At 39.6% G+C, this 12,769-nt stretch overlaps 1 pseudogene; it reads left to right on the forward strand.

Moving 5' to 3' along the window:
• The first annotated feature begins 1,726 nt into the window (after positions 1-1,726).
• On the forward strand, positions 1,727-2,101 carry LOC133754518 (small ribosomal subunit protein eS24-like; annotated as a pseudogene).
• Positions 2,102-12,769: the final 10,668 nt, after the last annotated feature.

The raw sequence follows: 12,769 nt of genomic DNA on the forward strand, positions 1-12,769 counted from the left end.
AAATACCACTTGGTTGGGGTAAATGATTTTTCTGATGTGTTGTTGGACTTGTTTGGCTAGAGTTTTGTACAGAATTTTTGCATTTGTGTTCATGGCAAATTGGTCTGTAGTTCTCTTTCTCAGTTGCGTCTTTTTCAGGTTTAGGGATTAAGGTGATGTTGGCTTCATAGAAAGAACTTGGGAGAATTCCCTCCTTTTCAATTATTTTGAATAGCTTGAGAAGAATTGGAATTATTTCTTTAAATGTCTGGTAGAATTCAGCAGTAAAGCCATCCAGTCCTAGGTTTTTCTTTTTTTGGAGAGCCTTTATTAATGATTCAATTTCTGTCTTCGTTATGGGTCTGATTAGGTTTTCTGTGTGTTCATGGCTCAATTTCAGTTGGTTGCATATGTCTAGGAATCTATCCATTTCTTCTAGGCTTCCTAGTTTGTTGGCATACAGCTCTTTGTAGTAATTTCTTAAGATTCCTTTTATTTCTATGGTATTTGTTACATTCCCTCTTTCATGTCTAATTTTATTAGTTAGGGTCTTCTTTTTTTTGCTAGTGCAGCCAATGATGTATCAGTTTTATTTTTTCAAAAAAACATCTCTTCATTTTGCTGATATTTTGTATTTTTGTTTCAATTTTGTTAATTTCTTCTCTAATTTTAATTATTTCTTTCTCCTACTGGTTTTGGGTTTGGTTTGCTGTGGGTTTTTTTTTTTAATCCTTGAGATGCATTGATAGCTCATTTATTTTTTGTCTTCCCAATTTCTTTATGTAGGCACCATTTGCAATGCCACAATGCTGGCCCCGGAAATGGAATTTTGAAATCCATGTATACAACAAATTTTTGAATTTCGTATGAAATATTTATGCTATTAAAATTATAAATGGATTTCAAAACACATCTTTAATTCCATTCTTCCATGAATTATCCAAAGTACAATCATATATATGTATTCTATTTTTTGCCATAATTTCAATATTGCATGCTGATCAGTGATTATAACATGCACAAAATTTGTTTTGAGGAACAACAGATTTTTTTCTTAGTACTTGAAGGTTAACTAGTAGAATCTTATTTTATAAAACTTTTTACCATGTTTGATCTGTTCATTCACAGTAAGAACATTCCACATTTATCTGTCATAGTATTGTTTTTGTAATATCAACTTGTTTTCATCAGATTAGTTCTTGTGAATATGAGACTGCTGTGAAAGTATATAAAAAATCACAGCTATTTTATCTTATTTGTGGACTGTAACTTTATGAATAAGGTATCACTCTTTTATTAAAGATTTATTTTATTTGTTTGAAAGACAGAGTTACAGAGAGAGGTAGAGACATAGAGAGAGGTCTTCCATCTGCTGGTTCACTCCCTAGATGGCTGCAACTGCTGGAGCTGAGCTGATCCAAAGCTAGGAGCCAGGAACTTCTTCTGGGTCTCCCACATGGGCACAGGGGCCCAAGCACTTGGGCCATCTTCTACTGATTTCCCAGGCCACAGCAGAGAGCTGGATCAGAAGAGGAGCAGCCGAAACTAGAATTGGCAACCATATGGGATGCCAGCACTTCAGGCCAGGGCTTTAAACTGCTGCACCACAGTGCCAGCCCCAGGTATCACTCTTTATACCTTTTGTCTCAGTTGAATTGAATTACATTTTATTTGAGATTTATAGCAATATAGTAGCATTTTTCTTTTTGTAGTGATCAGCTGACATAATGAATGACACAGTACTATTTGTACCAGGAAGTTCATGACTAACCAACCACTTCAGAGGGAACAAATGGTCATTGACATGCTCCACTCTGGGAAGGCATCTGTTCCACAGAGATTTGGGAAAAACTAGCCAAAATGTGCTAGACAACTCCTGATTTCATCTTTGTATTTGGTTTTAGAACCCATTTTGGCGGTGGCAAGACAATGGTCTTTGGTATGATTTATGATTCCTTGGATTATGTTAAAAAAATGAAATCAAACATTGACTTGCAAGACGTAGCCTGTATGAGAAGAAAAAGACTCAACACAACAGCAACAGGAGTGTAACAACACATTGAAGAAGTTCAGGGGAACTGCCAAATCCAATGTTAGTGCTGGCAAAAAGCTGAAGGAGTAAAGATTTTGTATTGACTTTATGGTGATTTTGTGAATTTTTCATAAGAATTAATAAACTGTACAACTTTAAAAAATAAATGTATGGAGTGAACTGTGGGATACTAGTGCTTTACTCAGTTAAATGATGCAGGAGAAACTACAAAGAAGAAATGATGACAGTCTACAGTGACTACTTTGTGCTGCAAATACTTGAGTGTGGGGCAATTATTAGCTCAATCTCAGGCACAGCCATGTTCTAGCTTTTCCTTTTCCTGCACTGTTTATTCTAGCAAATTGCACTTGGATGATGAAGTCCAACCAGTGGTTGGAATACTTTTTTTCTGTAACCCAATCATCCCCTCACAGCAGCAGTGCTTTAAAGAAAGTTTTCCAGGTTCTCTGCCGAGCATACCTTGAAGGATCTCATCAAATAATAAAACTTTTATACATTTCTTGTCAAAGTTGAGTCACTGATACCATTATTCTCATAAAAATATTACTAATCTTATCTTTGAATTTTATTTTGTATTTCTTCTTTTGGCACCACACTTTTTATTTGAATCTTCAAAGAATATAAAGACATGATGACATCTGATGCCAAACCATGCCAGTGATAATAAAGGAACAGCAAAACAATTAACAACAAAAAGAAAATTATTTAAAAAACAAATATTTCACATTTTGCAGTAGCGCTCTGACAGCATTGGCAAGTATTTCTGGCCAACTTCTTCAAAAATGAGGGATTTGAACAACTCCCTGATCTGAGCAAAGGTACTACCACATTTGCCCCTGAGAGTTTACATTCTGAGTCACTACATGTCACACTGCTCCACTCAGCAGACTTTGTAAACTTGATCTTCATAAGTAACTGTATTGTGCATGATTACAATGAGAACAGACTAAAAACACAACAGATAATGGCAGAAAAGTAAACAAAGCATCCTGTTAGGCATCAGGAGATCACTGCTGGCCAGGTCCTTCATGTTATCAGCTTCAAGAAAAACTCTGATATTCATTTCTCAGCAAACCCAATATTCAGAAGCTTACCCAGCAGGCTCAAGTCAAAGGTTTTAGAGATAGTCTTCCCCCTTTTTGCCCTATTATTTTTATTTTTATTTTTTGGTAAATATTTCAGACAAACCATGAAATCAAACTCTGCTTTATATAAAAACTGAATTTTTTTAGACTTTTATTTAATGAATATAAATTTCCAAAGTACAGCTTATGGATTACAATGGCTCCCCCATCCATAACTTCCCTCCCACCCGCAACCCTCCCCTTTCCCACTCCCTCTCCCCTTCCATTCACATCAAGATTCATTTTCAATTCTCTTTATATACAGAAGATCAGTTTAGTATATATTAAGTAAAGATTTCAACAATTTGCCCCCACATAGCAACACAAAGTGAAACATACTGTTGGAGTACTAGTTATAGCATTAAATCAAAATGTACAGCACATTAAGGACAGAGATCCTACATGATTTTTTTTAAAAAATTGATTAATTTTCTATGCAATTTCCAATTTAACACCAAGTTTTTTATTTCATTTTCAATTATCTTTATATAAAGAAGATTGATTCAGTATATACTAAGTAAAGATTTCATCAGTTTGCACGCACACAGAAACACAAGGTGTAATAATACTGTTTCAGTACTAGTTATAGCATTACTTCACATTGGACAACACATTAAGGACAGATCCCATATGAGACGTAAGTACACAGTGACTCCTGTTGTTGATTTAACAATTTGACACTCTTGTTTATGGCGTCAGTAATCTCCCTAGACTCTAGTCATGAGTTGCCAAGGCTATGGAAGCCTTTAGGGTTAGCTGACATCAATCTTATTTCAACAGGGTCATAGTCAAAGTGGAAGTTCTCTCCTCCCTTCAGAGAAAGGTACCTCCTTCTTTGATGGCCCTGTTCTTTCCACTGGGATCTCACTCATAGAGATCTTTCATTTAGGTCTTTTTTTTTTTTCAAAGTGCCTTGGCTTTCCATGCCTAAAATACTCTCATGGGCTCTTGAGCCAGATCCAAATGCCTTAAGGGCTGATTCTGAGGCCAGAGTGCTATTTAGGACATCTGCCATTCTATGAGTCTGCTGTGTCTCCCACTAAAACTGAATATTTTTAATAGTTAAATATGTATCTTTAAATTTCTGTTTATAAAGACATATAGTAACAGTACTACAGAAGATTGGATTTAGTCCCTCCACCCACACAAAGGCTCCAGGAAAGGCATGTCCATCCTGAATGTGGGCTGGAGATCGAGGTGAACACATCTGCTCCTCATGGGGTCAACAGAAGGGTTTCTCCCACACATTCACTTAGCCTCCTGCTTCCCAAAGAAGACTTTTTCAGCCATGTTGATGAACAGACCTGTGTCCACCATGCCTGGGATCATTTTGATAGCCATGTTCACTTGTTATGTTTGTGTACACAAACTTCCAGTCCAGGATAAAGTTTCTATTATCTGTCACCATAGGACCTGCCTGTGGACAGCTATTCTTAGTTGAACCCCACCCCAAACTTCTAGGTCACTGCTAGCCTCACATTTATAAATTGTCGAGGTTTAAAGTTATTTTACAGCCATATGCAATTCTAGAAATTACATGTCTGATAAGATTATTACATATAGCAATAAACATGTACTGTTACAGAACAGTGATATAAACTTGTAGACAAATACATATGAAGGTGTTAAATCTCCCATCTAAGACTACAAAAGTTATCAGTCATTAATTTACATTAAAAATATTATTTATGCACACAAAATCAGAACATTTACAAGTAAAAATTTCTGTTTTATAATAATTTGAGAAATATAGCACATCTACAACCACTGTCTAATCAAAATTTTATTTTCATTGACTCAATATTTGTTATTTACAGATTTAAAATAACATTTGATGGCAAAATGTTTATTCTGTGCAAAATAAATTGGTACAATACAGTTCTGGCTCAGAAGCTGACAGAAAAATCAATCAGATTGATGATAGAACAGCCTGGTAAGTGTTGTCAAAAAGATCTGCCCAGGGAATCACTGGTACAATGGAGAGAACAAAGGGGTCAATCCACTGAACTCTGGGCAAGGAATCCCTGGTTACATCCTAGCTCAAGGAAGTCACCAAACCATGTTTTAACTGAGTTCATCTGTACACATTGGAACAATTAAATATCGCTCATCATACAATGTCCTTGGGAAAAGCATTCATATCCGCTTCACACTCACTCTGCACCAGGTACTGTATTAAGGGTTCAGAGAAACAAAGCACATCCCATAGGGTTCCAGTATGGTTTGAGGGTAAAAGGGCTGAGGATTGTTGGATGTATCATCACTTAGCACTGACCTCTCTATCAATACATAATTTCCAAAAAGGATCAAAGATTTTAAAAGTTCCTCAGATGCATTTCAGAAGGTGAAACATCCAAAGTTTTGCTATCTTTTGTCATGGATGTTTGGAATGAGATCAGTGTGCATCAGAATTACCTGTGATGCTAAGAAGTGCACATGCACTGCCTCACCCAATGCTTACTGCTTTAGAAACCTCTAGGAGCCTGGCAGTTCTGAAGTAACTCCCTAGTCAAACTCTTTCATTTCAAAGACTGCTAACAAAAACTTGGATGATTCTTAGCAGGAACACACACATTGCCATACCACTTGTATTTTTTTTACCATAAAACAATAAGTGTCACAAACCTTTTTAAAGTTCTCATTAAAAAGACTTCTAATCAAAACACAAGAGCAACAACAAATGGCCCACAGCAGTGCTGACTTCAGCTGACACTATGCATAATCTGTGTGCATGCATACATGTGTATCTTCTTCCAGGGAAACAAGAGTTGGGCAAGCAAATAAAGGTTATGAATCCTTGACAATATTTTCAATATTAAACAACTAGTTTTTAAAAGAAAATCCGAACACTGTTACAAATGGGGTAAATTGATACAGCTGGTTGCCTGAACAGACATTTCCAAAGGGTTAGATCACAACCATGTTTTCACTTATTACACCTGTAACATGGGCACATTTCTCATCTGGGTCAGTTGCAGCACCTCAGTAAAATGGAAGTAACAGGACTTCATTCCCAGCTAGTATTGCATGAAAGAAATCAGAAACTTATAAGTAACACAAAAACATTATCTACTTAAAATCTAGTACAAGTGCAGTCTCAAAACCCCTTCATTCATATGTAAGTTTTACATTACGTCTGGAAGAATTACTTAATATTAAAAACTTAATTCTTTTGAATAAACAAGCACAATGCAATGCTGTTTTTAAGGATTCATGATACAAATATTGTGTTACCTTAGGCACCTTGCATATAAATTAGGGAAAACAATCTTACCAGAAAATGATTTGACAGTAACATCTGTTGACTCTCTTCAGTCTCAGGATATATGGTTCACCCTGAAGTTACACAAATCTAGTTTTTTTCCCTACTCTGCAAGGTTAGAAAAAGCAGGAAGAGAAAACAGGTGTGTTTCAAGCATTTCCTATCAAACAGAAATATTATAAGTTTATGGACAGGTTGGGTGGGGAAAGCTGATAAAAAGCTCCAATGGGAAGTGTTGAAGGAAAAAAAGTTAGTTCATCCGTCTTGGAGTCAGTACTTGTTCCTAATGTGGAAGAAAATACAGAGGGGAAATAATCTATTGGTATAGATTCTGTGACATACAAAGCATGAGGATGAAGGCAGGTGCGGCCTGCATGTCTAAGATCAAAACCTGCTGCACCTTTCCAGACAAGAGACAATCCTAATGAAGAGGGCAGAGATGTATAAGGAATACCTGTAACACAATATCGGGTCTTCGAAGATGAAATAAAAACCAGCAGCCAGGAAATGGGGCCAGCCCAGCATTGTGGTATAGTGGGTAAAGCCCCTGCAGTGCCAGCATTCCATATGGGCCCCAGTTCAAGACCCAGCTGCTCCACTTCTGATCCAGCTCTCTGCTATGGCCTGGGAAAGCATAGAAGATGGCCCAGGTCCTTGGGCTGCTGCACCCATGTGGGAGACCTGGAAGAAGCTCCTGGCTCCTGGCTTCATGTTGGTGAAGCTCAGGCTGTTGTGCCAAACTGGGGAGTGAATCAGCAGATGGAAGACCTCTCTCTCTCTCTCTCTGCCTCTCCTTCTCTCTGTGTGTAACTCTTTCAAACAATATAAATAAATCTTTAAAAAAAAAAAAAAAAAAAAACCTCGGCATTCAGGAACTAACAAAAAGTCCCCATACCTACCCAGGACGGCAACCACTGCCGATCTCAGGCGTTCTGTTCTGTGGCAAGGCTGCACAAATCAGCATGCGGGCGAGGGTCCCCGCTTCTTTTCTCAAGGCTTCCTTAGCGCCTGAGAAATCCATGCGATGGGAGGCCCAGTAGAGGCTCCCGGAGCCCAGCAGTCCCTCCTCGCTGCCCTCGGCTCAGAGCTTGGATCACAGCCACAGTGTCTGCTAGGCTTTATGACGCTCCAAGGCCTCGGTTGGGTCACTTCCAGCCCAGGCGTACCAGGGGCCACACCGTCCGAACCCTGGCCCACACTCAGGGGCCCAGATGGACCAAGTCACTCCCATGAGCCAATGGTGTACTCACCCGCCCTTCTCCGGGGCGACACTGAGCCGGGAAGAGGAACGTTGGCCTCTTCCCTGTTACAGGGGCAGCGATGGCACCAGGGTCAGAGACGCTGACAGTTAACAGGCCTCCGTCCCTATGACTCCGGTGGCACTCCGGGGCAGTCCTCCTCTCCAGTATCTTCCCTGCACCTGCCTACTACAAGAGTGGGGCCTCGCTGCTTGCTGCTTCCCAGTCATGGACCCTGTCTGAAGGCCGCTTTGGCACCAAGTCCTGAGGTAAAGTTAGAAGACAGTGGGGCGAGCCTGACGCGGAGCCCAGGCAGAGGCTGAACCCGCGCCTTTTTTTTGTGCTATGGGGGCGGCCATGGCAGTGCTGGGTGCTGCACAGTAGGCCGGGCCACTCTCCTCACCACCTGGAGCCTGGGGGAGTGAGGGGCGCCCTCACCGGCAGTGACTGTGTCCTCCTCAGATGCCACCATTCCCTATGCCAGCCCCTCTCGCGTAGCCATTTTTTTTTTCTCCGAGGAGACTGTTCGGCTGGGCCGGGCTTCCCTCCTGCTTCTCCACTTTCTCCTTTTGAGCCTCTCCATATTCGCTCTTTCAGTTGCTCCCCAGCTTCTTGCCCCACCAGTTCTTCCTGGCCCAACAGCCACATTGTCTGAAGGGGAGCTTGAAGATAAAGTGTTTGTAACTTCTAATTAGAAGTCTTACAAAAAAAAGTCACTGTAAGTTAAACCAATGATTATTTGTTGTCCTTGTCATTGGTAGCCTTTTTTAGATCATTAGCAAATGTATAATATTATATTATTGATTGTTTTCTATTAGTGTGCATTTTGAATGAACAATAATCGTTTAAACACATTAGACCCAGTAAGAGGGAATAGTTAAGGATAAATAACTTCTGGCACCTTCAATGATAACAAGAAGTAAGAGACATGAAATAAGCCTTCAGCACTCTCTGCTGGTGGGTCCTGGCCCCGCAGCCTGGGAGGAAGTGGGAATACAGACAAGATTTAGTTGCTCCTGTTTCACTCTCAGCTGTGGAGACAAAAGCATATCTGAGGTGTTTCACTCTCCTCACTTTTCTTCTTGTCACCGGTATATTTGCTCAAACCCTGCAGAAGGGAAAGATTTGTCTCCCAGGGACATGCTGCTGTATGGTTTAACCCTCAGTGACCTGGATCAACACCCAGAGAGGCTGCCTGACTCAGGGAAAGATCGTGGCAGGCTATGCCAGTCACTTCATTGTGATCGCTGATTTCAGGAAAGATTCAGAGTGTCAGGGATTAGTGGCATAAGGGAATCCCCATTGAGGTCATCCCAATAATTCCATGGTCTACTTTCTTACCTTAACAAGATTTGATCCTGATTGGAATTTAAGGTCAAGAATATAGGGCATAGGCACATAATGTGATTTATATGAGAATATGTTATTTTCAAATAAAAATTCTTATGATGTTAGAAACTTAAAAATATTTTTGTGGGGCTGTCGTTGTGACATAGTGGATAAAGCTACTACCTGAAATGCCAGAATCGCATATGGGCACTGGTTCATGTCCCAGCTATTATGCTTCCAATACAGCCCCCTGTTACTGACCTGGGAAAAGCAACAGAAAATGGCTCATTTGGCCATGACCCACCCATGTGGGAGACCTAGATGAAGCTCTTAGCTCTTGACTTCAGCCTGGCCTAGTGCTGGCCATAGTGTCTATCTAGGGAGTTAACCAGCAAATGGAAGAACTACCGCTTTGTCTCTCCCTCACTCTCTAACTTTCAAAACAAATAAATCTTTAAACATATATATATATATATATATATGTGTGTGTGTGTGTGTGTGTGCCTATACATATATATATGCATATATATATATATATAAGCCTCATTTTCATATCTAAAATGCAAATATCAGAACTTGGAATTATGGTTGAATTGTTTAAAACATTAATTTCTTCATCACAAGATCACTGTCTTTGTTTTACAAAGTCAGTAACTCTTCTTACTCTTTGGTCTCTTTTTTAACTACATCTTTGATCCTCACCAAAATGTAGTACACTGACATAATTCCAGATTGTTTGAGATGTTTCTGTGTACTCTTTGCCCATTATGATCATTTTCTTCATCTTTACATCAGATTACCTTGGCATATACTAGCCTTTTGCTCTTTAGAACTAAAATTAAAGTTTCTGTTTAATCCCACACAATGTGCTCATGAGATTTTTTTCCTAATTACCTCTGGTTATTAGAGTGTAGGTGTCCAGTTAATAGAGGAACGTTAGGAAGAAAGATCATTCCTAAGTGTTAGAATGAACAGCACAATTACAACTCTAATGGGAAGTTAACAGTCATTGATGAAGTTCCAGCAGAGTAATCTGATTTGGCTTCACATACTTTTTTCTTTTTTCCATTTTAATTAATTAATTTTTAAAGATTTATTTATTTACTTAACAGGTAGAGTTACAGACAGTGAGAGGGAGAGACACAGAGAGAGTTCTTCCATCCACTGGCTAATTCAATGGCAGGAGTTGGGCTGATCAGAAGCCAGGAACCAGGAGCTTCTTCCTGGTCTTTCACACAGGTACAGGGGCATAAGCACTTGGACCATCTGTTGCTTTCCCAGGACATAGCAGAGAGCTGGATTAGAAGAGGAGCAACTGGGACTAGAACTGCCGTCCATATGGGATGCCAGCACTGCAAGTGGAGAATTAACCTACTGCACCACAGTGCCAGTCCCTTTTAATTTATTTTTTTAAGGTAAACAGAATTCATATATACAAATTTGGGCATGCAGGGATACTTCCTACCCATGCTGTCACCCTTCCTCCTCCTTCCTTATGCTATAATTTTCATAATCTATTAAACTCATAAGATTAACTCTAAACTAAGTAAAGAATTCAACAAAGAGTAAGCAGGAAATAGCACTGTTCCTCAAAAGCAGAGACAAGGCTATAAACAAATATTGAATCTCAAAATGTCATTTTTGCTCATATAAAAACTTTTTGTGTATACTATTAGTTATCATAGATCAAGGAAATAATATGGTATTTGTCTTTCTGAGACTGGCATATATCTCTAAATATAATGGTTTTAAGTTGCATCCATTTTATTGTAAAATACAGGATTTCTTTTTTCCAACTGAATAGTATTCCATAGTGTGTGTGTGTATCACATTTCCTATATCCAGTCATTGGTTGATGGACATCTGGGTTGTCTTCCACAATGGCTGTACTAGTTTACAACCCCAACAATAGTGGTTAGGGTACCCTTTTCCACACATCCTCATCAGCATTAATTTTTTTATTGATTTCTGTGTGGGGTGAGGTGAAACCTCATTTTGGTATTTATTTGCATTTTCCTGATGGCAAGTGATCCTGAGTATTTTTTCATGTGCTGACCATTTGAATTTCCTCATGTGAAAAACATCTGTTCAAGTTCTTTGCCTGTTTCTTAAGCATATAAATCTGATTTGAATTGCAGTTATTTTATTTCCTCTATGAAAACTTATAAGGAAATCAAATGCTCTATAGACCTATTTACCTTACTTTTGTTGCAATTACTATTTCTGAGTTGCTGTAGATATATTCCAGGCAATATATGAGTGCAGTAATAATGCAACATATGAAGTAATTTATCTTTTAAAAAACACAGGTTTCATGAAATTTTACAGCCCTGCAACTTTTGCATTTTAATCTGTTGCCAAAAGACCTGTGTGTGTGTGTGTGGGGGGGTGTGGATGGGTGGGGATATCTGTTTCTCTCAGAGGTTTTTAAGAGCACAGCAAGTGAATATTAGAAAGTATACACTTGGGGCCAGTGCCATGGCTCACTAGGATAATCCTCTGCTTGCGGCGCCGGCATTCCATATGGGTGCCAGGTTCTAGTACCGGTTGTTCCTCTTCCAGTCCAGCTCTCTGCTGTGGCCTGGGAAGGCAGTGGAGGATGGCCCAAGTGTGTAGGAGACAAGGAGGAAGCACCTGGATCCTGGCTTCAGATCGGTGTAGTTCCGGCTGTGGCAGCCATTTGAGGAGTAAACCAATGGAAGGAAGATCTTTTTCTCTAACTCTATCTGTTAAAAAAAAAGTATACACTTAATACAATCCTCAGTTTTTATTGCTCCTTTATATTTTCAGTATTTAAAGTTAATGAGGTTATCTTGACTCTGGCAATTTTCAAGGTCTATTAAGGATCATTTTTCTATAGTTCACTGTAAAAAGTATTTGGTTTAAGAGTTCCAGCATTGTGGGTGACTCTTATACAGCAGCATTTTCCCAAGGTTTAAAAAAAATAGATTTTATAAAAGGGATTCTTTTTAATGTCTCAGTACATTATTTTTGTTACTAACAGAAACAAGTTATACTTTTTCCTCCCTAAAATTCACTCTGATGAAAGAAATAGTTATTTTAACTCCTAACAAATGCTACATGCTCAAGACTACAGGAATTATCAGTAGGCATTTTTTATTCTCAATCTGATTTTTTGTCTGTAAAACATGTCAATTAAGCTTTTTTTTTTTTGACAGGCAGAGTGGACAGTGAGAGAGAGAGTCAGAGAGAATGGTCTTCCTTCTCCATTGGTTCACCCCCCAATGGCCGCTGCAGTTCAAAGCACTGCGCTGATCCAAAGCCAGGAGCCAGGTGCTTCTCCTGGTCTCCCATGTGGGTGCAGGGCCCAAGCACTTGGGCCATCATCTACTGCACTCCCAGGCCACAGCAGAGAGCTGGACTGGAAGAGGAGCAACCGGGACAGAGTCCAGTGCCCCAACCAGGACTAGAATCTGGGGTGCCGGTGCCACAGGGTGAAGATTAGCCTTGTGAGCCATGGTGCCAGCCCTTTTTTTTTTTCTTTTTAAGAAATTTTTAAAAATTTGACAGGTAGAGTTATAGACAGTGAGAGAGAGAGACAGAGAGAAAAGTCTTCCTTCCATTGGTTCACTCCCTAAATGGTTGCCACAGCTGGTGGGCTGCAGCAATCTGAAACCAGGAGCCAGGTGCTTCCTCCTGGTCTCCTAAACACTTGGGCCATCCTCCACTACACTCCTGGGCCACAGCTGGACTGGAAGAGGAGCAACGGGGACAGAATCCAGTGCCCCATCTAGAACCCGGTGTGCTGGCACTGCAGGCAGAG

Source organism: Lepus europaeus, unplaced genomic scaffold, assembly GCF_033115175.1.
Source record: "Lepus europaeus isolate LE1 unplaced genomic scaffold, mLepTim1.pri SCAFFOLD_129, whole genome shotgun sequence".
NCBI classification, from domain to species: domain Eukaryota; kingdom Metazoa; phylum Chordata; class Mammalia; order Lagomorpha; family Leporidae; genus Lepus; species Lepus europaeus.